The sequence below is a fragment of the Heterodontus francisci genome, chromosome 9 (assembly GCF_036365525.1).
Source record: "Heterodontus francisci isolate sHetFra1 chromosome 9, sHetFra1.hap1, whole genome shotgun sequence".
Lineage (NCBI taxonomy): Eukaryota > Metazoa > Chordata > Chondrichthyes > Heterodontiformes > Heterodontidae > Heterodontus > Heterodontus francisci.
The window spans coordinates 109,219,506-109,245,807 of NC_090379.1; the positions used below are offsets into that span (position 1 = coordinate 109,219,506).

General features: G+C 44.9%; 1 pseudogene; it reads right to left on the bottom strand.

Annotated features, from left to right (window-relative positions):
• Positions 1–13,275: 13,275 nt before the first annotated feature.
• LOC137373365 (probable G-protein coupled receptor 139) lies at positions 13,276–22,345 on the bottom strand (annotated as a pseudogene).
• Between the last annotated feature and the right edge of the window lie 3,957 nt (positions 22,346–26,302).

Here is a 26,302-nt window from a genome sequence, read left to right on the forward strand (position 1 = left end):
AGGGAAACTATATGTGGAGTACTCACCTTGGCTGAATAAACAAGGTCATTTAGCAACATAGGGATGACCCCACAGTTTCCAACTTGCTCTGCGATGTCCAAGCAGGCTTGCTCGTCCCAAGAGGAGATGACATCCTGCCTTCCCAAAGCAGCCTGGAGGAGAGTCTGCAGGGAGGAATCATTGAACTGTGGGGCCACCTGGGATGTTCATTCCGTTATGCCATTAGACGTTTTTTTCTTCTTCAGGCCTTCAGTGGAATTGTTATTGATGAGAGTAGGTCCCTCCAAGAAACCAGCCTCGTTTGAAGGCAACAACTTATGTCAGACACCAGTAACTAGGAGGGCTAAAGGGTCTTCACAGACACCTGTGAATAGGAGGGCTACAGGGTCTTTACAGACACCTGTGACCAGGAGGGCTGCAGGGTCTTCACAGACACTTATGCTGGAGAATAATGTCCGTGACTCAACAAAAAATGCACTAGAGTCATAGAGAGATACAGCACTGAAACAGGCCCTTTGGCCCACCGAGTCTGTGCTGACCATCAACCACCCATTTATACTAATCCTACATTAATCCCATATTCCCTACCACATCACCATCTTCCGTCAATTCTTCTACCACCTACCTACACTAGGAGAAATTTACAATGGCCAATTTACCTATCAACCTGCAAGTCTTTGGCATGTGGGAGGAAACCGGAGCACCCGGAGGAAACCCACGCAGACACAGGGAGAACTTGCAAACTCCACACAGGCAGTACCCAGAATTGAACCCGGGTCGCTGGAGCTGTGAGGCTGTGGTGCAAACCACTGTCCCACTGTACCTTCCACCAGTGCAGGTACTTTCACCTCAGTGGGTTCCCGCTTGGTTGCCGAATTTGGGTCACAAGCTGGTGAGACAACTGCACATGCACCCGAGCTGCTGGCTGAGATAGAGACAGCCAAAACCACTGGTAGTAGGACGACCTTTGGTTGATGAGCCTCTGTTATTCACAGCCCAGGGCATGCTGGAGCTGTGGAGAGGGGTAAGGTACTGCGACCAGAGGCAATGCACAGCCATGAGCGGATGATGAAGGAGTTCATCCATGTCATTAGTGCTGTCATGCCTCAGGCATGTGAGCGCATGGCTTCCTCCATTGAGAGGCTGGCAACCCTCATGGAGAGACAGATGCAACAGACCTGCACACCATCACCTTGGACATGAGCTCAATGCAGCAGTGGCAAAGCGAAAGAAGGACAAGGCAGCTGGAGTCTTCCCCAGCTCTTTGTTCTTCTCTGGTGAGCAAGGAGGCTCAAACGAGCCTTGAAAGGAAGGAAGAGAGGCTGACCTCCACAGCTGGGGGGCTCCCCTCAGGGCACTCAGACTGTGGACAGCGGCTCCTTAGCCCATCCGCCAGCTAACCCAGCTCCAGCAGCCATGACACCCCAGGAGAGTCTTGCACCTTTGCAGGAAACCTTCAGGCAGCTGGAGCTCTCCAGGCCTCAGGCAGCCAGAGTACGGATGGCGAAGTCGTCCCAGGCCAAGCGGCAGCGTTATCAGCAGCCTGTCTCCAGCCCAGGGGCTGTCACTGGGATCAGATCACATAGGAACACCTACAAGTGTATTGAGAAAACCAGCTAGCCATGCTTGGGGATACACAGGTGTCTGACATCAGAATGTAATGAATAATATAAAGTTCTTTTGTTCAAATCGTTGACAATCATTGTGTCAAATTTATTATTCTATAATGGCTTAATTGTGAGCTGTTGACTTCCCCCTTCAGTGGAATGCCAATGTAACCACAGTCTCATTAACATGGGATCTCCCATGAGCACGAGCATGGTTTGCAGCTGGGTGCAAGTCAGGAAACACAAATGGAAAGGAGGTGACAGACCACATGCATTGATGTGAGTCTTTATTGCTTCACGTGTGACTGGGCATCAGGGAGGCTGGAAGTGGGTAAGTATGAGAGTGTCTCTTGCCTCCTTGGTACATCTTCCTGGAATCCGGTGCAAGAACTTTAACATCCAGTGCTGCTTGCTCATCTCCCTCCTTTGTGTCCTGCTCGTCGGTGGAGTAATGATGCTCAGGCATCTCAGCTTCATACAAGGCCTCCCCCCTCTGAAGTTCTAGATTGCACAGAGCACAGCAGTCCACTACGATATGCGAGACCCTCGTATACTGCAGGGCTCCACTGGATCGATCGAAGCACCAGAATGTTATCTGCAGCAGCGCAATGGCCTGATCGATGGTTGCTTGGGTGGAGTCATGGTAGGTGTTGTACCTCTCCTCCACTGCATTGCGAGGGTTCATCACAGGATTCAGTAGTCAAGTTTTCAATGGCTGGCCCTTGTCCCAGAGAATCCATCCCTGAATGTGAGCGGGGTGTCTGGATATCTCCAGCAGCTGTGACGGTCGAAGTATGTAGGATTTACGGCTGCTTCCCGAGACGTGGGCACACGCCTGCAGAAAATATGTTCGGTGGTCACCGACCAGTTGAACGTTAATTGAATGGAAGCCCTTCCCGTTGATGAAGGTGGTTGGCTGGTCGTTGGGAGTCTTGATGGCCACATGCGTGCAATCTATCACACCTTGCACCTGGGGCAACCCAGTGATGGCACTGAATTCAATGGCCCTCTTGGCCTGACTGTAAGCATTGGTCCAGTAGCACATATAGTCACTGGCCCTCTTGAAAGGACATTGGTCACCTCCTTGATGCAGGGGTGGTTGCTGCCTATAAGACCCCGAACAAGTCCCCGGTGGATCCTTGAAAAGATTCAGATGCATAAAATTTCAGTGCCACTGTGATCTTCAGAGACACTTGAATAGGGTAACCCCCAAATCCATAGGTCGCAGCTCGTCCTGCAGCAGGGCGCATAAGTCAGCCTCCCTAGGGAGCTGTATTCTTTGTTGACAATGCTGCTCAAATCAACTACCTCCAAATGTCAGAGTCCAGTTCACTCTCTGGCACAGGTGGGCCCTTCTTGGCATGGCTGACTGCTGCTGCTCTCGTTGTGGAGCTTCACGGGCAGGCACAGCTGCGTCTTGGTACTCCCTCCATTGGAGGTGCGCGTCAGACCACGGGGGTTCAAAAAGCTAGGGTGTATGAGACCCATGCCAGGTGATCAGTGATACTGTCAATGCAGAGACAACCCTCCCTGACAGCTGAGCTTTTGATACTTTGTCCAGCAGATTCACTGATGTTCCTCAGTGCCCACTCTTGTTGATAGCCAGCCCTCTCATCCAGCAATACGAGCAACCTAACATCTCACACAACAGTTCTGAAGAAGGGTCACTGACCTGAAACGTTAACTCTGCTTCTCTCTCCACAGATGCTGCCAGACCTGCTGAGTATTTCCAGCATTTCTTGTGTTTATCTCACTCAACAGTTTGGTCACCCACTACAGCTAATTCAACACAAGCACCTCCCTTGAAGAGCCCTTGAGACCCCCATCCTCCTACTGTGCAAACAGGACCCTGACTCCCTGGCAGAGACCCCGACTCCCCTATCAGAGATCCTGAGACCCCGTGCCCCATTGCAGAAACCCCAAGCCTCCAACCGCACCCCACCCCACCCCGGCAGATTTCCCTAACCCCGTTGCAGCACGCACAGCAAGACAGGCTGAAAATGGCCTTCTGTTCCCTACTCGCCCCTGACCCATGCAGTACTGGACATGGCTGCCTCACTGTCGTGGTACTGAAGCCTCACCTTGATGCCACCAACTTTTAACAGTTATGAAGCCGAAGACGTGTGAATGCCACCCACTGTCCACTTAATCCCAAGGCCCCATTGAATCACGCCAGATAAAATGATAATGTATGTAAAGTCAATGATTTAGGATGTAAAATACATTCCTGCCACATCGAGGCATCAATTCCACCTTGGTGCTTTCCCGCCACTGACAAAATCCAGAACCAATGCCAAGACACTAAAGTTCCAGGCAGACACTTTCAATGCAATTCTCCATCCCCCCATGCTACCATTCCTGCTTTAAACGACCACACTAAATTCTGCCCAAAGGGTGCAACAGGTATGGGGGCTGCAGTTGCAGTGTTTCTGGGCCGCACGCATGACAGGAAGATGGAGCAGAGTCTGCAGACAGCACAAGTTTTCTACATCTTTATTTGCATTCACCTGTATGCTGCCCCATCGAGGTCCTCATTTGACACATCTGAAACACAGCTCATCTGAGGCCACACCTGCTCAGAAGCGGGCAGACGACCTAACTTTTATCCATAGCATGGTTGCAGCCCACTCGTGCCCCATGACTGACCAGGTGCAGATCCCAACTCTATACTTGTCTCTCAGGTGTGTGCAGTGCCAATATCTGAGCTGGTGACTGTGAGTGTCAGTTCAAGTGACAGGGCCTCTTCATCAGTGCTGTGCTGTTGCTCTCTCTCCTCCTCCTGAGTGTGCTGTGGCTGGGCAGGCGGCAGTTCTTGAGTGTCTGAAAGCAGGAAATCAGAAATGGGAAGGGTGGGGTGAGAGAAAGGGGGTGGAGAGGAAAGCATCCATAGTCACACCATCCGCAGCTTGCTCATCATGTCAGACAGCAGGATGTGCTAGAGTCATGTCCTTGGCAGAGATAATAGGCCTACAGTGTCTTGTGTCTATCAGCCTGGTCACTTGCTAGAGGAGGTGAGAAGGGGCATAAGGCAAGAACATACTGTCATCCTCAACATTCTCAGTGATGTCACAGGCTCTGTCACAGCCAGTCCCATGATGTGGAGAACCATCTCCTCCATAGAGCTCAGGAAATACAGATATCCTTGTCCCCCTCCGGTTCTGATCTGCTCCTTCCTATTGTGTGTTACCTTGCTGTGCAATAGAGCAGGCAGAATGTCAGTGCCTGTGCTACACTGTCTTTGGTCGATATGCCTGCCATAGCTGAATAGCTGGAAGTATGTTGAAGCAGTGGGTGCTGAGTGTGGGGGTGAGATGGAGTATCTGAACATTAGGCATGAGTCCTGAGTACCAGGGACTGAGAATGGGTGAGTGATGGGGTGTGAGGCATTGAGCAGCCTGAGAGGTTGGTTCGGTGTTGGGTAAGAAATGTGAAGATGCATTCTCTGACCATGTGAGGTCTGTAAGAAATGGCCACCTAATAATCTTATAAAATCTTCAGAAATTTAATTGCATCTATTGAATTATTTTTCTCTCTCTCTCTTATTGAGAAAGATTCTTTAGCAGGTGACCAGGCTGACAGACACAAGACAGCATAGGATTGTTATCTCTGTCAAGGACATGACTCTACCAAACCTCTGGAACAATACATTCCTAAAGTTGATAAGATAGAGCCTTGTACTCTCTTATCAAGACAAATGTCTGGTAGAAGTTAACAATTTGAACCAAGGAAGGGATAAGCTGGAAGATGACTTCAGGAGCAGAGTGATGGACAGGACAGGGGTTTACTTTGAGTACCTGTCCCTTGGTGATTGGGATTGATTGGCATGGGACACCCAGCAGCCTCTGGATATAAGGTAAATAAACAGGAGCTTGGGAGAGAAATCTTTCATCTTCCTCGGATGGAACAGAACTTAGATTCATAGAGTTATACAGCACAGAAACAGGCCCTTCGGCCCATTGTGTCCATGCCTGCCATCAAGCACCTATGGATTCTAATCCCATTTTCCAGCAATCGACCTGTAGCCTTGTATGCTATAACGTTTTAAGTGCTCATCTAAATATTTCTTAAATGTTATGGTGGTTCCTGCCTCTATCATCCATTCAGGCAGTGTGTTCCAGATTCCAACCATCTGCTGGGTGAAAAAATCTTTCCTCAAATCCCCTCTAAACCTCCTGCCACTTACCTTAAATCTATACCCCCTGGTTATTGACCCTTCCGCCAAGGGAAAAGGTTTCCACCTGTCTACCCTATCTATGTCCCTCATAATTTTGTATCCCTCAATCAGGCCCCATCTCAGCCTTCTCTGCTCCAAGGAAAACAACCCTATTTGAGATGATTCTCGGAGAACAGCATCCCTCTGCTTTCCCCATCCATTTCTCTGATGCGGGACCAGTAAACTGCCCTCATCTGTTACATGACATGTGTCTTTTCTGCCGATTTAGCTTATGTATCTTATCTAAGCTGTTGCTTCTTAATAAACTGCTTTAAAACACCTATGACTTTGACCCACTTTTTTGGTAATCTGTGATTCCCAGACCAAACCTCACAGCCCATTAGACTTCTTGTGGCACTGCTGCCAGAGCCTCAGGGCTAGACTCCACGAATTGACGTTCCCATTGAGTTTTATCAGAACAGTGTAGGCAGCTGAAAACAAACAAGCAGAGTGGGAGTAAAGTAGTGATTTAAAATGGCTGGCAACAAGAAGCTCAATATCATTCTTGTAGACTGAATTGAGATCTTTTGTAAAGCGATCACGCAATCTTTATCGCCCAGTGTAGAGAGACTTCACTGTGAGCAGCAAATACAGTAAATAAAATTGTAAGAAGTGAGAGATGTTTCACCTGGAAGGAATGTTTGGGGCCCAGGATGGTGAAAGACGCGGTATTGTATCTTCTGTGCTTGCATGGGAAGATGCCATGGGAAGTGGAGCGAATGTCCGGATTGATGGAAGATTGGACCGGGATATCGACGAGGGAACAGTCCTAGGAACAAAGGAGAGTTGAACACAGGAACAGGAGTAGGGCATTTAACTCCTTGAGCCTGCTCCGTCATTCAATGAGATCTTGGGTGATCTGTCACCTATCTCCATATACTGGCCTTTGTCCCACATGACTTCATACCTTTGGCGAACAAAATTGAGCAATCTCAGATTTAAAATTAACAATTGATCTAGCATCAACTGCCATTTGTGGAAGAGAATTCCAAACCTCTGGCACACTTTGTGTGTAGAAGTGTTTCCTTACTTCACTCCTGAAAAGTCTGGATTTAATTTTTAAGCTATTTCCCCTAGTCCTCGATTCCCTAACCATCAGAAATGGTTTCAGTTTAAAAAAAATAGTATCAGTTCTCCTTAATATCTTGAAAACTTTGATCACTAAACTTCTAAATTCCAACGGATTCACCCTAGTTTGTGTCATCTCTCCATGCTTTATGCCCTTGGAGTCCAGGTATTATTCGAGTAAATCTACGTTGCACTACCTCCAAGGCCAATATGTGATCCCTCAGATGTGGTGCCCAGAACTGCTCACAGTACTGCAGGTGTGTGGCTTTGTACAGCTGTAGCATGACCTCATCCCCTTTGTATTCTAGTCCTCTAGAGATAAAGGCCAGCATTCCATTAAAACTTTTAGTTATTTCTGTACCAGTCCATGATAGTTTAATGATGTGTGTAACTAGACCCCTAAGTCTGTTTGGATCTCCATTATTTCCAGCTTTTCTCTATTTAGAAACTGCTCTAATCTTTCCTGTTAGGACCAAATCGGATGATCTCAAACTTGTCTATATTGAAATCCATTTGCCACGGATTTTTTTGCCTTCACTTATTCTATGAATATCTTTTTTGTAATGTTATGCTTCCATCTACACTGCTTACAATGCTGCCTATCTGTGTGGCATCGCCTGACTTGGATATTTGACTCTCTCTCCCAAATTTTAAGTTGTTAATAAATACAGTGAATAGTTGAGGCCCCAATAAAGGTCCCTGTTTGATGCCACTTGGCACATCCTGCCAATTACAGTACTTGTCCATTATCCCTACTCTCCATCTCCTGTCACACAGCCAATTTCCCAACCAGGTCAATAATTGGCCCTCAATTCCCGTGAGCTCCAACTTTAATTAACAATCTCTTCTGAGTGATTTTATCAAAAGTCTTCTGGAGGTCAATGTAAATAAGATCCATAGATGATTCGCTGTCCACTGAAAAGAACATCAGAAATAAGAGCAGGAGTAGACCATACAGCCTCTCGAGCCTGCTCTGTCATTGAATATGATCATGGTTGATCTTGTGCCTTAATTCCAATTTTCCACCCACTCCCTATATCACCAGGAATTGTTGGATTTTTGTTTCGGGGTCGGGAATGCGAGGCCAAAAGATTTCCTGTCCCGTACCCGTGGATGCTATTTTCAACTGTAAAGGGCCTATTTGGCCCAGGGTGAGTCTGGACACCAATTAGAGGCACCAGAAACATCCTGGAGGTGGGACTGAGTTACAGAGGGCAATTTTAAAAGGCAAGTGCATCGCAGCACTGCTCTAAACAGGCTCTCGTGTCATGTTCTGTCTGAGTGGATCCATGGATCAGGACATCATCCAAATAACATACAACTCCATCTGCTCCTTCTAGGATGCTTGACATTGTTCTTTGGAAGATTTCAGGTGCTGATGTGATCCCAAAGTGCAGTATGTTCCAACAAAACCTTCCAAATGGAGTAATGAAGGCTGGGAGCAACCTAGACTCTTCATCAAGGGGTAACTGCCAAACAAATGGACCGCTGGGTTGAGCACTACCTAGAACTGTACTCCAGGGAGAATGTTGTCACTGAGATCGCCCTCAATGCAGCCCAGCTTCTACCAGTCATGGATGAGCTGGACATACAGCCAACCAAATCGGAACTCGGTGATGCCATTGATTCTCTAGCCAGCGGAAAAGCCCCTGGGAAGGACAGCATTACCCCTGAAATAATCAAGAGTGCCAAGCCTGCTATACTCTCAGAACTACATGAACTGCTATGCCTGTGCTGGGACGAGGGAGCAGTACCCCAAGACATGCGCGATGCCAATATCATCACCCTCTATAAAAACAAAGGTGACCGCGGTGACTGCAACAACTACCGCAGAATCTCCCTGCTCAGCATAGTGGGGAAAGTCTTTGCTGGAGTCGCTCTAAACAGGCTCCAGAAGCTGGCCGAGCGCGTCTACCCTGAGGCACAGTGTGGCTTTCGTGCAGAGAGATCGACCGTTGACATGCTGTTCCCCCTTCGTCAGATACAGGAGAAATGCCGTGAACAACAGATGCCCCTCTACATTGCTTTCATTGATCTCACCAAAGCCTTTGACCTCGTCAGCAGATGTGGTCTCTTCAGATTACTTGAAACGATTGGATGCCCACCAAAGCTACTAAGTATCATCACCTCATTCCATGACAATATGAAAGGCACAATTCAACATGGTGGCTCCTCATCAGAGCCCTTTCCTGTCCTGAGTGGCGTGAAACAGGGCTGTGTTCTCGCACCCACACTTTTTGGGATTTTCTTCTCCCTGCTGCTGTCACATGCGTTCAAGTCCTCTGAAGAAGGAATTTTCCTCCACACAAGTTCAGGAGGCAGGTTGTTCAACCTTGCCCGTCTAAGAGCGAAGTCCAAAATACGGAAAGTCCTCATCAGGGAACTCCTCTTTGCTGACGATGCTGCTTTAACATCTCACACTGAAGAGTGCCTGCAGAGTCTCATCGACAGGTTTGCGGCTGCCTGCAATGAGTTTGGCCTAACCATCAGCCTCAAGAAAACGAACATCATGGTGCAGGACGTCAGAAATGCTCCATCCATCAATATTGGCGACCACGCTCTGGAAGTGGTTCAAGAGTTCACCTACCTAGGCTCAACTATCACCAGTAACCTGTCTCTCGATGCAGAAATTAACAAGCGCATGGGAAAGGCTTCCACTGCTATGTCCAGACTGGCCAAGAGAGTGTGGGAAAATGGCGCACTGACACGGAACACAAAAGTCCGAGTGTATCAGGCCTGTGTCCTCAGTACCTTGCTCTATGGCAGCGAGGCCTGGACAACGTATGTCAGCCAAGAGTGACGTCTCAATTCATTCCATCTTCGCTGCCTCCGGAGAATTCTTGGCATCAGCTGGCAGGACCGCATCTCCAACACAGAAGTCCTCGAGGCGGCCAACATCCCCAGCTTATACACACTACTAAGTCAGCGGCGCTTGAGATGGCTTGGCCATGTGAGCCGCATGGAAGATGGCAGGATCCCCAAAGACACATTGTACAGCGAGCTCGCCACTGGTATCAGACCCACCGGCCGTCCATGTCTCCGCTTTAAAGACGTCTGCAAACGCGACATGAAATCCTGTGATATTGATCACAAGTCGTGGGAGTCAGTTGCCAGCGTTCGCCAGAGCTGGCGGCCAGTCATAAAGACGGGGCTGAAGTGTGGCGAGTCAAAGAGACTTAGTAGTTGGCAGGAAAAAAGACAGAGGCGAAAGGGAAGAGCCAACTGTGTAACAGCCCCGACAAACAAATTTCTCTGCAGCACCTGTGGAAGAGCCTGTCACTCTAGAATTGGCCTTTATAGCCACTCCAGGCGCTGCTCCACAAACCACTGACCACCTCCAGGCGCTTACCCATTGTCTCTCGTGATAAGGAGGCCAAAGAAAGAACTGCCAAAAACATTATTTGCATCGAGCTTTGTGAAAATTGAACTCTGCTCCAGTTTAGCTAAGCTCTCGTCTACAGATGACATAGGATGAACTTCATGTTCAACTGCTTTGTTCAGCTGTGCAAGATTGATGCAAATTGTGATAGATCCATTGGGTTTTGGCTCCTGTACCATTCTTGACTACCAGCTTGTAGTCTCTGTCACAGGTGGAATAATTTGCTTTATTATAACGTCGATTTCCTTTCTTAATTTTTACAAGAGTGGGTGAGGAACTTTTCTGGGTGTAAACAGGCACACCAGATTTGTTTCGAGCTGTCGGATTCTATGGTATGCTGTCTTCTGCTTCCCTAGTCCTGTGAACAGCTGTGGGAATTCATCTCTAATGTTTCTGGGCTGATCTTCTCAGCTTTCCAGTTCCTCTACTCTGTTAATCAGGTGCAAGTCGGTACAAGCTTTCCTGCTCAAAAGTGAAGAACTTTGATTTTGGATCACGTACAATGTTTCTCGAATTTCTTTTTCTTGATATTGGAGGGTTGCCTTCCGTTCTCCTGTGACTTTGAGTTCTATCCCTCCTGGCCAATGTAATTTTTTGCCTGATGGCTGAAGAACGCTTCTTTCAAACCACAGTTCAGCATCAGAAGGAACAGAAACTGCTGTGTTTACATTAAAGGGTCTTGTTTCCCTCTACAAAGATCTCTGCACTCCAGCAGCTTCCTCTTGGTTCCTGGATCTCTCCAAGGAAAGGTGTCTCCACATTGTGGATACCATATACTTCATGGATCTTGCTACCTTTTGAAGGTTTCCCTTTATGTGTATTCTGTACAGGCTTTCTGCCACAGTACACCATCTGGAAGTGGCCCACTTCCCTCAAAATGGTATTCGGACTCTTTGGCAGGGCACTTTTCCCACCTGTGACTCTCGGTGAAACCTACTGTAGCTAGCTTGGGCTGCCAATAGATGCTCCTCCTGTCTACCTTACGTTTCAACACCAGCTTTCCATTTTTTATATTTAGCAAACTCTACTGAGTCGGCTACTTTCGAGATGGGGATCTCCCTATCACCTTGGACCACCATTCGATTCTGTTTCCTGACCTCTGCTTGTCTGTTTAGTTGGTTTGCATTTGCTCAGGTTAGATCATCTCTTGACTGCAAGTGTCCAGACAAGGTGCATTCAAACACTCCAGCATCAGTTCTGTCTCTGATTGGCTCGTCTTTCAAGTCACCATACTCACAGTCCTCGGCAGGTTGTTTAGAAATGCCTCAGCACTTTCTGTCTGACTTTGGGTATGTTTGTTAAATTTGTTGCGCTGGACAATGGTATTCTTTCCCAGGTTTAAGTACATAATAAGTGCTTTGATTACTTCATTGTATGTGGATTTCCCTTCTTCGATACATTGAGTGATGAGAATATCATTTTTACTGTCACCCATTGCATATAACAGTATACTGATCTGCTCACTGCTCAGCTTCACAGCGAGGCCCAATGATGTGCAAACCAGGCAAATCTCCAATAACACTTCGGTCATGCCTCAGCTTGATTTAGGCCTGCGACTTTCTCAAAGCTTTCCGGTAAAAGTAGGGATTTTTCCATCATTATTTTTCACCGTTGCCACCATGTAATATTCTGAGTATTGTTAACTTGATACAGAATATCTAAAGTCTCAGCTGACATCAAAGAACCAGGAGCTTTATTGAAACAAGCCTTACTGCTCGGACTCACGTGTTCGAACAGACTGCATGAGGGATCCATACCATATGGTATTACATCACTTGCCGTTATGAGGTATACAGTATGATTAGCATACACCACTTACAATTAACTCATTAACAACCCAATGTCTAGTTTAGCACATTATACTACAGACACAGAGAGCATGTCAGACAGAGGCTGGGAATTTTGCAGTGGGTAGCTCACCTCCTGACTCCCCAAATTCAGTCTACCACCTACAAGGTACAAGTGATGGAATACTCTCCACTTGCCTGGAAGAATGCAGCTCTAACAATATGGAATAAGCTGGATACCATCCAGTACAAAGCAGCCTGCTTCACTCCCTCCACCACTGGCTCACAGTGGCAGCAACATGTACCATCTACAAGATGCAGTGCAGCAACTGACCAAGACTCCTTCGACAGTGTGTTCCAAACCCATGAACTCTACTGCCTAGAAGGACAAGGGGAGCAGATGCATGGGAACACAATCACCTGCACCTTTCCCTCCAAGCGACACACCATACTGACTTGGAACTATATCGCCATCCCTTCACTGTCACTGGATCCAATTGTTGGAACTCCCTTCCGAACAGCCCTGTGGATGTACATGCACAAAACTGACAGCTGCAGTTCAAGAAGGTGGCTCACCACCACCTTCTCAAGAGCAATTAGGGATGAGCAACTAAGGTAGACCTTGCCATTGATGCTCACATCAGATGAATGAATAAATAAAAACAACAAAGAAAGTACAGGAAGCAGGATGGGCGGGTGGTAATCAAGGTAACTATGGGAGTCTGTGGGTTCAAAGAAAATATCGATTGACAACCTATCCGCAGAAATGAAGAGAGAAGTTGAGAAAGGGAAGGGAAGAGTTGATGATGAACCTTGTTAAAGTGAGGGGAAGGATTGCATTTTGAAGAAAAGCTAATGAAACTGGAAAATGTTAAATAGTTAGAGAGGTTCTGATGAGTCACCAAGTACATTGGAGGAGGCTGGACAGGGAGAGATGAAATAGCCTTGAAATAGGAAGAAAGAAATTCCATGTGACAAGAACAGGCTCAACTGATTTGCCGAGCAGGGCGACCCTGTTTGTGGATTTGGGAAGGTAAGCAGGATGTGCAGGGTTGGGGGCCATGAGCCTGGAGGCCATGGGGGAAGATCTCCAGAGGAGATGAGGTCAGTGATGGTCTGGGAAATAAAGCAGGTACAGTGATCTGTTGCAGAATGTTGTGGAGAGTAAATAGATGAAGAAGCACTGTCACCAGAGTCAGTGATAGAAAGGTAGCTCTGCTTTTAGGTGATCTGCTTTAATCATTGAACTAATTTAACAATTGCAGTGAATGGATATTTGACTGCATTCTTCAGCTGCTCTCTGAATTTAGTCTGGGTCACTGCATAAATACAGGTGTTGGTGCAGGTGCTCAAAAGCTGCAGCATGTAGCCAGATTGTTCAGTGATATATGCAGGATCATGGGGATGTCTGTAATTTTTTATGTTTGAAAATCGCATATAAAAGAAAAATACAACACGTGTCATCCATAACAGTATAAAACTGCCAGATATAGTGAAGAGTAAAATGATGGATTTCCTTCGGTTCTCCATCTCTGGGTCAGTGTGATTCTCACTCTTGCTGTGATCCAGTAGTTTCCTGCGGGTTCTGCTGGCCACTAAAATGTGTCTGACAGTCAGAGCATTGAGCAGTAAAATCAGAAGGAATGGAAGGAAAGGGGTTAAAATAATACTGAGGCTGTCAAATGCTGCCCATGCTGCTTCAGTGTAATAGCTCAGTGAATAAATTGCCCCCAGGGGTACATTGTCAATTATATATTCAGGTTCAAATACAAAATACCAAGGAATATTTTTGAGGCAGAACAGCACACTCACTGTTGTTGTAACGATATTCACAGTTTTCTCTGTGCAATATTTTGTTTTCAGCTTCTGGCAACAAATTGCAACAAATCGATCAAAGGTGAAAGTGACCGTGAACCAGACAGAAACATCTGTGGCTGCAGAAAGCAGGACATGTAAGAGAGAAAGTGCAGGAGTGGCTTCTAGGTAAGTACCTGGGAAATGAAAAGGAATAACTGTAAGCAGTATCACATCAGTGAAAACGACCAGTAGATCTGCCACTGCCATGGCCACCAGGTAGTGGGTGATACATTTGGAGAGTCCACACTTTCCCCGTGACAGGATCAGAATGGCCACTGAGTTAACTGGAATAAACAGAGAAAACAAGGGGATTATCATTTGACATTTCAGGGAATGTGGGAATTCCATAGGAACACAGGGACTTTAGAAGGTGAGTTGGCCATTCATTCCATCGATCTTGTTCTGACTTAGGGACGGTAGCATAGCTGTAATTCTACTGGACCAGTAATCAAGAGGCCTGGATGAATGCGTTGGAGACAAGAGTTCACCATATCACCATGGCAGCTGGTCGAATTTATATCAATTATTTAACAAATCTGGAATAAAATGTTTAGCTGATTAACAATGTTCATGAAATTATTGAATTGTTGTGAAAACTCATGTACAACAAATTTACACTCCTTTGAGATACAAAAACCCAACAGGAAACATGATCCAATCGTGGCTAACACGAGAAATTAAAGATTGAATTAGATCAAAGGAAGAGGCTTCTAAAGTTTCCAAAAATGTACTAAGCCTGAGAATTGGATTCATTTTAGTATTCAGCAAAGGAGGACCAAATACTGATAAAGAAAGAGAAAATAGAATATGAAAGTAAACTAGTGAGAATCATAAAAACGGACTGTAAAAGCTTCCATATATATGTAAAAAGGAAAAGATTAGCAAAGACTAATGTGGACCCACTACAGGCAGAGACAGGAGAATTTATCATTGGGTAATAAGGAAATGTCAGAGAAAATAAACAAATACTTTCTGTCTGTGTTCACGGAGGAAGATACAAAAAAAAACGCACAGGAACACTAAAGAACCAAGAGACTAGCGGAAAAGAGGAACAGAAAGAAATTACTATTAGTATAAAAGTAGTACTGGAGAAATTAATAGGACTGAAAGTTGATAAATCCCCTTCACCTGATCGACATCTCAGAGTGATGAAAGAGGTCACTGTAGAATAGTGCGTGTGTTCTTGGTCATCTTACAAAATTCTACAGATTCTCAAACGGTTCCTGAAGATTGCAAGGTAACCCCACTATTTAAGAAAGGAGTGAGAGAAAAAAATCAAGTAACTACAGACCTGTTAGCCTGACACCAGTAGTCGGGAAACTGCGAGAATCTGTTATAAAGGATGTGATATCTTGACCTTTAGAAAATAATGGTAGGTTTGGGCAGAATCAAAATACATTTGTGAAAGGGAAATCATCTTTGACAAACCAGTTGGTGTTTTTCTGAGGATGTAACTAGCAGAATAGATAAGGGGGAACCAGTGGATGCGGTTTATTTGGATTTTCAGAATGCTTTCAATAAGTTGTCACACAGGAGGTTAGTAAACACAATTAGAGCACATGGGAGTGGGGGAAATATACTGGTATGGATTGTGATTTAGTTAATGGACAGAAAACAGAGATTAGGAATAAATGGGACATTCTCAGCTTGGCAGGTTGTGACTAGTGGGGTACCTTCAGGGGTATTTAGACAAGCTAAATAAGTGGGCAAGAACAAGGCAGATAGAATACAATGTGTAAAAATATGAAGTTACCCACTTCAGTAGGAAACACAGAAATGCAGAGTATTTCTTCCATGGTGAGAGATTGGGAAGTGTTGATGCCCAAAGGGAACTGGGTGTCTATAAGTCACCGAAAATTAACATGCAGGTGCATCAAGCAATTAGGAAGGCAAATGGAATGTTGGCCTTTATTTCAAAAGGATTTGAGTACAGGAGTAAAGAAGTCTTGTTGCAATTATATAGAGCCTTGTTGAGGCCATAACTGGAGAATTGTGATAGTTTTGGTTCCTTACCTAACGAAGAATATACTGGCCAGTGAGGGAGTGTACCGAAGGTTCACCAGACTGATCCCTAGGATGGCCGGATTGTCCTATGAGGAGAAATGGAGGAGAATGGGCTTATATTCTCTAGAGTTTAGAAGAATGAGAGGTGACCTGATAAAGGCATGCAAAATGCTTGCAGGGCTCGACATGGTAGATGCAGGAAGGATGTTTCCCCTGGCTGAGGAGGGGATCTCGAATTATGGGACTCAGGCTCAGAATAAGAGGTAGACCATTTAGGACTGAGATGAGGAGGAATTTCTTCCCTCAAAGGGTGGTGAATCTTTGGAATTCGCTAACCCAGAGGGTGGTGGAGACTCAGTCATTGAGTATATGCAAGCCAAAAATTGATTGATTTCTAGATATTAAAGATATCAAGGGATTTTGGGATAGTGAGGGAAAATGGCGTTGTGGTGGAAGATTAGCCATGATCTAGTTGAATGGCGGACCGGCTCAAAGGGCTGAATGGCCTAATCCTGTTCCTATTTCCTATTTTCCTATGTTGCTAATATTATTCATGGGAGGAAGTCAGCTGTCGTTACTCGGTCTGGCCTACGTGTGAATCCAGACCAACAACAATGTGGTTGACTGTTTACTGCCCTCTGACATGGCCAAGCAAGCCACACAGTTGTAGGTGGCTCAGCCCCCACCTGCTGAAGGGCAAATAAGGATGGGCAATAAATGCTGGCTTTGTCAGCGACGCACACATCCCAAGATCTAATTAGAAAAAAGTTAATTAGATCTTGATCTGCATCTTAACTACATTGATCTGCCTTGGTTCCGCAACCTTCAATACACTTACCTGGCAACAATCTATCAATTTCATCTTCCAAATTTTGAATGCACCTAACCTTAACAAGCAAGGGGAGAGAGTTCCTGATTTTCGCTCTCCTTCCTGACATCACTCCTGGGCAGCCTCGCTCTAATGATAAGGATGTTTCCCCTAGTTCTGAACGCCCCCACCAGAGAAATTAGTTTCCCTCTATCTACACTATCAAATCTTTCAATCATCTGAAACATTTCAATTTGTTGACCTCTTAATTTTCCATAAACAAGGGAATAGAAGCCATGTCTATGTAACCTGTACTCATAATTTAACCCTTTCGGCATCAGTATTATTCTTGTGATTCTGCTCTGAACCACCTCCAAGGCCAATATATCCTTCCTGAGGTGATGAACCCAGAAGTGAATGCAGTTACTCCAAATGGGGTCTAACCAGAGCTCTGCGCAGCTGTAAAGTAAATTCCGCCCATTTGGATTCGACTCAACGTTGAGATAAAGGATGGCATTCCATTCGACAGTTTTTGTATGTGTACCCAAGCTTAAAGTTATTTGGGTCCCAAATCTCTCTTCTTAGATCATAAGATCATAAGATCATAAGAACTAGGAGCAGGAGTAGGCTGTCCGGCCCCTCGAGCCTGCTGCGCCATTCAATAAGATCATGGCTGATCTTTTAGTGGACTCATATCCACTTACCCGCGTTCTCACCGTATCCCTTAATTCCTTTATTGTTCAAAAAGATATCTACCTTAGCTTTAAAAACGTTAACTGAAGAAGCGTCAACTACTTCACTGGGCAAGGAATTCCATAGATTAACAACCCTCTGGGTGAAGAAGTTCCTTCTTAATTCAGTCCTAAATCTGCTCCCTCTAATCTTGAGGCTATGCCCTCTTGTCCTAGCTTCACCTATCAGTGGAAACATCCTCTCTACTTGTATCTTATCTATTCCCTTCATAATTTTATATGTTTCTATAAGATCCCCTCTCATTCTTCTGAATTCCAATGAATATAATCCCAATCTACTCAGTCTCTCCTCATAAGCCAACCCCCTCAACTCCGGAATCAACCTAGTGAACCTCCTCTGCACCCTCTCCGGTGCCACTACATCCTTTCTCAAGTAAGGAGACCAAAACTGCACACAGTACTCCAGGTGCGGCCTCACCAGTACCTTATACAGCTGCAACATAACCTCTCTGCTTTTAAACTCAATCCCTTTAGCAATGAAGGACAAAATTCCATTTGCCTTCCTAATTACTTGCTGTACCTGCAGACCAACCTTCTGCGATTCATGCACAAGGACACCCAGGTCCCTCTGCATAGCAGCATGCTGCAACTTTTTACCATTCAGGTAATAATCCTTTTTACTGTTACTCCTACCGAAATGAATGACTTCACACTTATCAACATTGTATTCCATCTGCCAGACCTTTGCCCACTCACTCAATGTATCTATGTTCCTCTGCAAGGTTTCACAGTCATCTGCACACTTTGCTCTGCCACTCATCTTAGTGTCATCTGCAAACTTTGACACCCTACACGTGGTCCCCAACTCCAAATCATCTATATAAATTGTAAATAATTGAGGTCCCAACACCGATCCCTGAGGCACTCCACTAGTGACTGATTGCCAACCAGAATAGCACTCATTTATCCCCACTCTCTGCTTCCTATTATTCAACCAATCCTCTATCCACTCTAATACTTTACCCCTAACGCCATGCATCCTTATCTTATGCAGCAACCTCTTGTGCGGCATCTTGTCGAAGGCTTTTTGGAAATCTAGGTACACCACATCCACTGGGTCCCCATTGTCCACCTTGCTCGTAATGTCGTCATAGAATTCCAAAAGATTTGTCAAGCATGACCTTCCCTTCATGAACCCATGCTGCGTCTGCCCAACGGGACAATTTCTATCGAGATGCCCTGCTATTTCTTCCTTGATAATAGACTCAAGCATCTTCCCCACTACAGAGGTTAAGCTAACCGGTCTATAATTTCCCATCTTTTGTCTACCTCCCTTTTTAAACAGTGGTGTCACATCTGCTGTTTTCCAATCTGCTGGGACTACCCCAGAGTCCAGCGAATTTTGGAAAATTACTGCCAGTGCACCTGCTATTTCTCCCGCCGTCTCTTTTAGAACCCTGGGATGCATTCCATCAGGGCCAGGAGACTTATCAATCCTTAGCTCCATTAGCTTGCCCAACACTACCTCTTCCGTAATAATGATTGTTTCCAGGTCCTCACCTACGTTTGTCACTTTGTCAATTACTGGCATGTTATTAATGTCCTCCACTGTGAAGACCGATACAAAATACTTGTTCAATGCCTCGGCCATTTCATCATATCCCATAACTAAATTCCCCTTCTCATCCTCTAAAGGACCAACGTTTACTTTAGCCACTCTTTTTCGTTTTATATATTTATAGAAACTTTCTTCTCCATAGTTCCTAGCTTGTCCTATTTAGAAATACTTGGATATATCTTTCTTAGTTTTGAATTGGATGACCTCACACTTTTCCACTTTAAACTCCATGTGCCACAGATTTGGTCTCTCAATTGATCAATTAACAGGCTTTGGCAATTTTCTGCTCCCATCTAACTTAGTGTCATCAGCAAACTTTGATATGTTGCTCTCTATCCATCATCTAAGTTATTAATCATGGCAGTGAAAAATTGAGACTCCCCTATGTACTCATTATTTACCCCCTCAAAGAGGTCAACTAGGTTAGACATGTGTCATGCCCAGTAAAGACATATCATAGTCCTACTTTTAAGATACAAACTTTATTCAATGTGGAAACACTGAAATTGACTTTTCCTATAAAAATTGGACAATGGGCTGCAAAATGGCTTTCGAGGGTCAGATGACCTGGTCTGTGTATTTAAGCTGTCTCAGCTGTCTCGAAAGGACCAAAGGATACATTCCAAACCAAAAGGAGTCGAATGCAGCCACGCTGAAACCATCAAGAGACATTCCCGAATTGAATGGATTTCTTCTGAGATAAAGAAGTTGTGAAGTAGGCAAATCCTTGCAGAATGATACTCATCCAGACATGAATGGATGGCCATGAATTCCACATTCAGGTCCATTGTGTGGACACACTAGGGTCGAGGGCCATGTGTCAGGTACCAGAGACTCCAATTTGATGGATTTTTGACCATAAAAAGTGACCCTCTGGAGAGAGAAAGATAGGGGGAAGGGGAGCAGACAGACATGTCACAGAAGACAGTTGAGCCAGGGGCTGTGGAAAGATCCAGCCTAAACAAGAAGAAGAAGCCCTGCTGCTAATTCTACACTTCAACTTGGTGCAGCAGAGAACTGAAAGTGACCAATACCTCCGGTGTGAAATTTTAACCACCAGAAATCTGCAGTAGCTCATCAAGTTTAGGACTGCAAACAGCCAGGACTGCATCTTAGATAGAGATAGATAGAGAGATACAGCACTGAAACAGGCCCTTCGTCCCACCGAGTCTGTGCCGACCAATAACCACCCATTTATACGAATCCTACATTAATCCCGTATTCCCTACCACATCCCCACCATTCTCCTACCACCTACCTACACTATGGGCAATTTACAATGGCCAATTTACATATCAACCCACAAGTCTTTGGCTTTGGGAGGAAACCGGAGCACCCGGCGGAAACCCACACAGTCACAGGGAGAATTTGCAAACTCCACACAGGCAGTACCCAGAACCAAACCCGGGTTACTGGAGCTGTGAGGCTGCGGTGCTAACCACTGCGCCACTGTGCAAGAGATTGCCCTACGTAGAAGATTCAACAGGTTTTCTGTCAACTACAAACACCCGCCACATCTTGAACTTTTCCCTTTTTTAAAAAAATTATTCTTTCATGGAATGTGGGCATCGTTGGCCAGGCTAGAATTTGCTGCCCATTCCTAATTGCTTTTGAGAAGGCGGTGGTGAAGTGCCTTCTTGAACTGCTGCAGTCCATCTGGTGTAGGTACACCCACAGTGCTGATAGGAAGGGAGTTCGAGGATATCGATCCAGTGACAGTGAAGGAACGGCAAGAAAGTTCCAAGTCAGGATGTTGTGTGACTTGGAGGGGAACTTACAGGTGGTGGTGTTCCCAAGCATTTTCTGCCCCTGTCCTTCTTGGTGGTAGAGGCAACAGGTTTGGAAGGTGCTGTCGAAGGAACGTTGGTGAGTTACTGCAGTGCATCTTGTATATGGTACACACTGCTGCCACTGTGAGTTGGTGGTGAATGGAGTTAATGTTGAAGGTTGTGAATGGGGTGCCAATCAAGCAGGCTGCTTCATCCTGGATGGTGTCGAGCCTCTTGACTGTTGTTGGAATTGCCCCCATCCAAGCAGGTTTGATCACACTCCTGACTTATGCTTCATAGATGGTGGACAGGCTTTGCGGGGTCAGGAAGTGAGTTACTCATCACAGAATTCGCAACCTCTGACCTACTTTTGTAGTAACAGCATTTATATGGCTGGTGCAGTTCAGTTTCTGTCAATGGTAACCCACAGGATGTTGATGGTGTGGGATTCAGCAATCGTAATGCCGTTGAATGTCAAAGGGAGATTGTTAGATGTGGCGTATTTGGATTTTCAGAAGGCTTTCGATAAGGTCCCAAGCAGGAGATTAGTTGGCAAAATTAGACCACATGGGAAAGGGGAATTATGCTGGCATGGTGTGAGGGGAGCAGGAAGATGAGACAATGGAAGAAGGGCTGATGGTTGATGAACTCTGGTTTTAAAATTGGACAGCTCCTTACAACTGAAGAGACGCAGCCCTGGTGATTCAGTTATTTGCAGGGCGGCACAGTGGCGCAGTGGATAGCACCGCAGCCTCACAGCTCCAGCGACCCGGGTTCAATTCTGGGTACTGCCTGTGTGGAGTTTGCAAGTTCTCCCTGTGTCTGCGTGGGTTTCCTCCGGGTACTCCGGTTTCCTCCCACCACCAAAAGACTTGCAGGTTGATAGGTAAATTGGCCATTATAAATTGCCCTCAGTATAGGTAGGTGGTAGTGGAATAGAGGGACAGGTGGGGATGTGGTAGGAATATGGGGTTAGTGTAGGATTAGAATAAATGGGTGGTTGATGGTCGGCACAGACTTGGTGGGTCGAAGGGCCTGTTTCAGTGCTGTTTCTCTAAATAAATAAAATAAATATAGCACAAACTATGTCCCCAGTAAGGGTCGAGGGGAACATACCCAGTTTAAAGTCTTGGGTAAGGCACCACTTGCTGCACACAAGCCCATTTTCCTCTTTTTCTGGACACTCTTTCACACCATCATTTCACACTGAAACTTTCCATGGAAATATTTATAATAACATATCCCTACGTGAGCATTTAACCACGATGGCTTATAGATGAAAAAAATCAAATCATCAAAATGCTTTTTGTAAAAAAGTCTGGCGTTTATCTTGATAACATGAAATTTGTAATCACCAAAATTAAATTTTAAACAGAATTTCAAAAATCAAAAAATATATATTTCAAAATAACATGGCTAAATTTACATGTCAAAAGTTATTACCACCCATTAAATAGTTACATGGCTTACCAGAAACTCCAACAACTGCAAGAATAGGATAATAAATGTCTTCTATCTGATGAAATATTGTTGGTTCACGCATGTTCTGTGAGACGTGATGATTTCTGCTGATGCCTGAGAACTTGTCTAGTTGCATGAAGCATCCAAAGAAATCTCATATTTATACAGGAGGGCAATCTCCAGTGAGATGTGAGTTACATCATTATGAATATTAATTACAGTTAATTGAACAAACAAGTGGAGACAATCATGGTCATCATGAAATAAAATTATATTGCTAATACTGTCTTGATGCAAAATATTTCATAGAAAATATTATTGAATGTGAGCCTGTTAGAGGAGTATTATTGAATCTACGATATTGAAAATTTCTATGGATCATGTCCTTTCAATTCAATATTAAGTGTCTGCAATTTTTAGACGATTTGTGGTGTATTTGCCTTGTGTGTTTGACACTGAAGTTGTCAAAAAAAGTCTTATTTACTGTGCTTTGCAAAACAAGGAACTTAGCTTTTAAAAGAAAGACTTTTCTTGCAAACCGTATTATCTATCACAATAAGTAGTCATAATGTGTTTATACATTGTAGATGGTGATACCCGTGGACACCTGTGTGTTGGAACAATAACTTGCATTTCTACATCACCTATAACATAGAACAATGTCCCATGGTGTCTCACAGAGACAGAAAGAAGATGTTTCTGAGCAAAGGAAAGAGAGATCTCAGAATCACGGAATCATTACAGTGCAGAAGGAGGTTATTCGGTCCATTGTGTCTGCATCAGCTCTCCAGAAGAGCAATTCACTCAGTTCCATTCCCCTGTGTTCTCCCTGTAACCCTGAACATTCTTCCTTCTCATATCACAGTCTAATTCCCTTTTGAATGCTTCACTTCAACTTCCCTCTCCTACAATCTCCAGCAGTGCATTCTAGAACTTAACTACTCGCTGCGTGAAAATGTTTTTCCTCATGTCAATTTTGCTTCTCTTAGCAAATACTTTAAATCTGTGCCCTCGCATTTCATCCTTTCATGAGTGGGAACAGTTTCTCTCTATCTCCTCTGTCCTGTACCCTCATGATTTTCAATACCTCTATCAAATCACTTCTCAGCCCTCTTCTCCAAGGGAAACAGTCCCAACTTTTCCAATCTAACTTCACAAGTGAAGTTCCTCATCCCTGGAACCATTCTCGTGAATCTTTTCTGTACTCTTTCCAACGCCCTTATGTCTTTCCTAAAATGCAGCGCCAAGAACTGGATGCAATACTCCAGCTAAGGCCAAGCTAGTGTCTTATACAATTTCAACATAACTTCCTTGCTCTTGTACTCTATGCCTCTATTAATAAAGCCCCGGATACTGCATGCTTTATTAACTGCTGTCTCAACCTGCCACCCTCAATGACGTATGCACATATACACACACGCCTCTTTGCTCCTGCATCCCCTTTACAATTGTACCCTTTATTCTATATTATCTCTCCATGTTCTACCTACCAAAATTAATCAATTCACATTTCTCTGCATTGAACTGCATCTGCCACCTGTCTGCCCATTCCAGCAACTTGTCTACGTCCTTTTTTAGTTCGACACTATCCTCCTCACAGTTCACAATGCTTCCAAGTTTCGTATCATCAGCAAACTTTGAAACAGTTCTCAGTACACCAAGGTCAATGTCATTGATATATATCAGGAAATGCTGTGGTTCCAACACTGACCCCTGGGGAAATCCACTACAATCCTTCCTCCAGCCCCCAAAAAATCCATGAACCACTACTCTTTGTTTGCTGTCACTCAGCCAATTCCGTATCCATATTGCTATCGTCCCTTTTATTCCATGAGTTACAAGTTTGCACACAAGCGTGTTGTGTGGCACTGTATCAAACGCCTTTTGAATGTCCAAGGACACCACATCAACTGCATAGCCCTCATCAACCTTCTCTGTTACCTCCTCAAAATCTGCAGTCAATTAAATATGATTTTCCCTTCAGAAATGCGTGCTGGCTTTCCTTAATTAACCAGCATTTGTCCATGTGACTACTAATTTTGTCCTGAATTATTCTTTCTAGAAGTTTCCCCACCACAGAAGTTAAACTGACTAGCCTACAGTTGCTCGGCTTATCTCTACACCCTTTTTTTCAAAAAGGTGTAACATTTGCAGTTCTCTAGTCTTCTGGCACCACCCTCAAGTCGAAAGAAGACTGAAAAATTATGGCCACTGCTTCCGTCATTTTCACCCTCACTTCCTTCAGTATCCTTGGATGTATTTCATCTGGTCCTGGTGCTTATCCACTTTAAGTACAGGCAGCCTATCTAATACGTCCTCTTTATCAATTTTAAACCCTTCTAGTGACTGAATTACCTCATTGCCTGGGTTGCATCTTCTTCCTTGGTAAAGACAGATGCAAAGTATTCCTTTAATACTTCTGCTATGCCGTCTGCCTCCATACGTGAATCTCCTTTAGGGTCCCTGATTGGCCGCACTTCTCCTCTTGCCCACCTTTTACTATTTATATGTCTGTAGTAAACTTTGGGATTCCCTTTAATGATAGCTGACAATCCCTTTTCATGTTCTCTCTTTGCTTTTCTTATGAGGAGGGGTGGCCAAAGCTTCATCAAAGAGATGGGTTTTCAAGGTGGTCCATGACTTTGTCACTTCCAGCTTCAGTAATTCTGATGATTCCCCAGCCAAGTCCCCATCCTCCATTTAAACATCAGATTTTTGCACTGGAGTGCTGACTTGGGTTGAATTGGAGTGCTAGAGTGGAAGTTTGGTAAGTGAGAATAATTAAGGGTTAATATTATCTTAAATCTAATCTGTCTTTTATTTAGCAGATCAACTTAGCAGTTGCTGTTAGGGTTGGGGAAGGTGAGTTTTCGACCAGCTTTAAACAGGGTTCACTCAGGCTCTGCTTGCAGCTGCACCTTGTTAATTAGAGAATTCTTTTAAACCAGTTTTCAGGGGGCTAGAGTGAGTCAGTATAAAAGTGAGCCATCTTACAGTGCTGACTTGTTTTGCGCTAGAGTGCGGACTTGGGTTGCATTAGAGTGCTAGAGTGGAAGTTTGGTAACTGAGGAAGTTCGGTAAGGAGGGAGTGAGGAGATCCTTTATTTCCTACCTGTCCTCAGAGTGAGGGGAGCCCAGAGCTTCCAAAGAGCACAGCTGACTGGGAGAAGACTCGGAGGGCGGAGTTCCGGACCGGTAAGTATAAAAAAAACTTACCTCTGGTTAAAAAAAAACCTGAAAGTGACGTCACAGGAAAGCTGTGACCTGATTGGCTGGTAGGTAATTATTTTCACTGAAGTTGAAAATAAAACATTGATAAAAATTGATTAAAACCCTAATTAACTAACTAATAAATAGAGTAACTAAACCAGAGGGAGGAGATTACTGTATTTACTTAGCATTTAATATTTATAGTAGGAATCTAGCACTTGGGACCATATCGTTAATTATAACAATTTAGTAAGGATTTAATAAGTATTTATTTTTAATTGATTTATTAATTCGTGCTAGAAATGTCAGTTAGAGGGTGAAGTGCTTCACCTGTGAGATGTGGGAGGTCCGTGACGCTTCCAACGTTCCGGACGACTACATCTGCAGGAAGTGTACCCAGTTGCAGCTCCTCACAGACCGCATGGATCGGTTAGAGCGGCAACTGGATGCACTTAGGAGCATGCAGGTGGCAGAAAGTGTCATCGACAGGAGTTTTAGAGAAGTGGTTACACCCAAGGTGCAGGCAGATAGATGGGTGACCGCTAGAAGGGGCAGGCAGTCAGTGCAGGAAACCACTGTGGCTATCCTTCTCTCTGACAAGGAGACCGTTTTGGATACTGTTGGGGGGAAAACAGCAGCAGCCAGAGCAGTGGCACCACGGCTGGCACTTTTTTTCAGCAGGGAGGGACAAAGCGCAGAAGAGCAATAGTTATAGGGGACTCTATAGTCAGGGGCACAGATAGGCACTTCTGTGGACGTGAAAGAGACTCCAGGATGGTATGTTACCTCCCTGGTGCCAGGGTCAAGGATGTCTCTGAACGGACAGGGG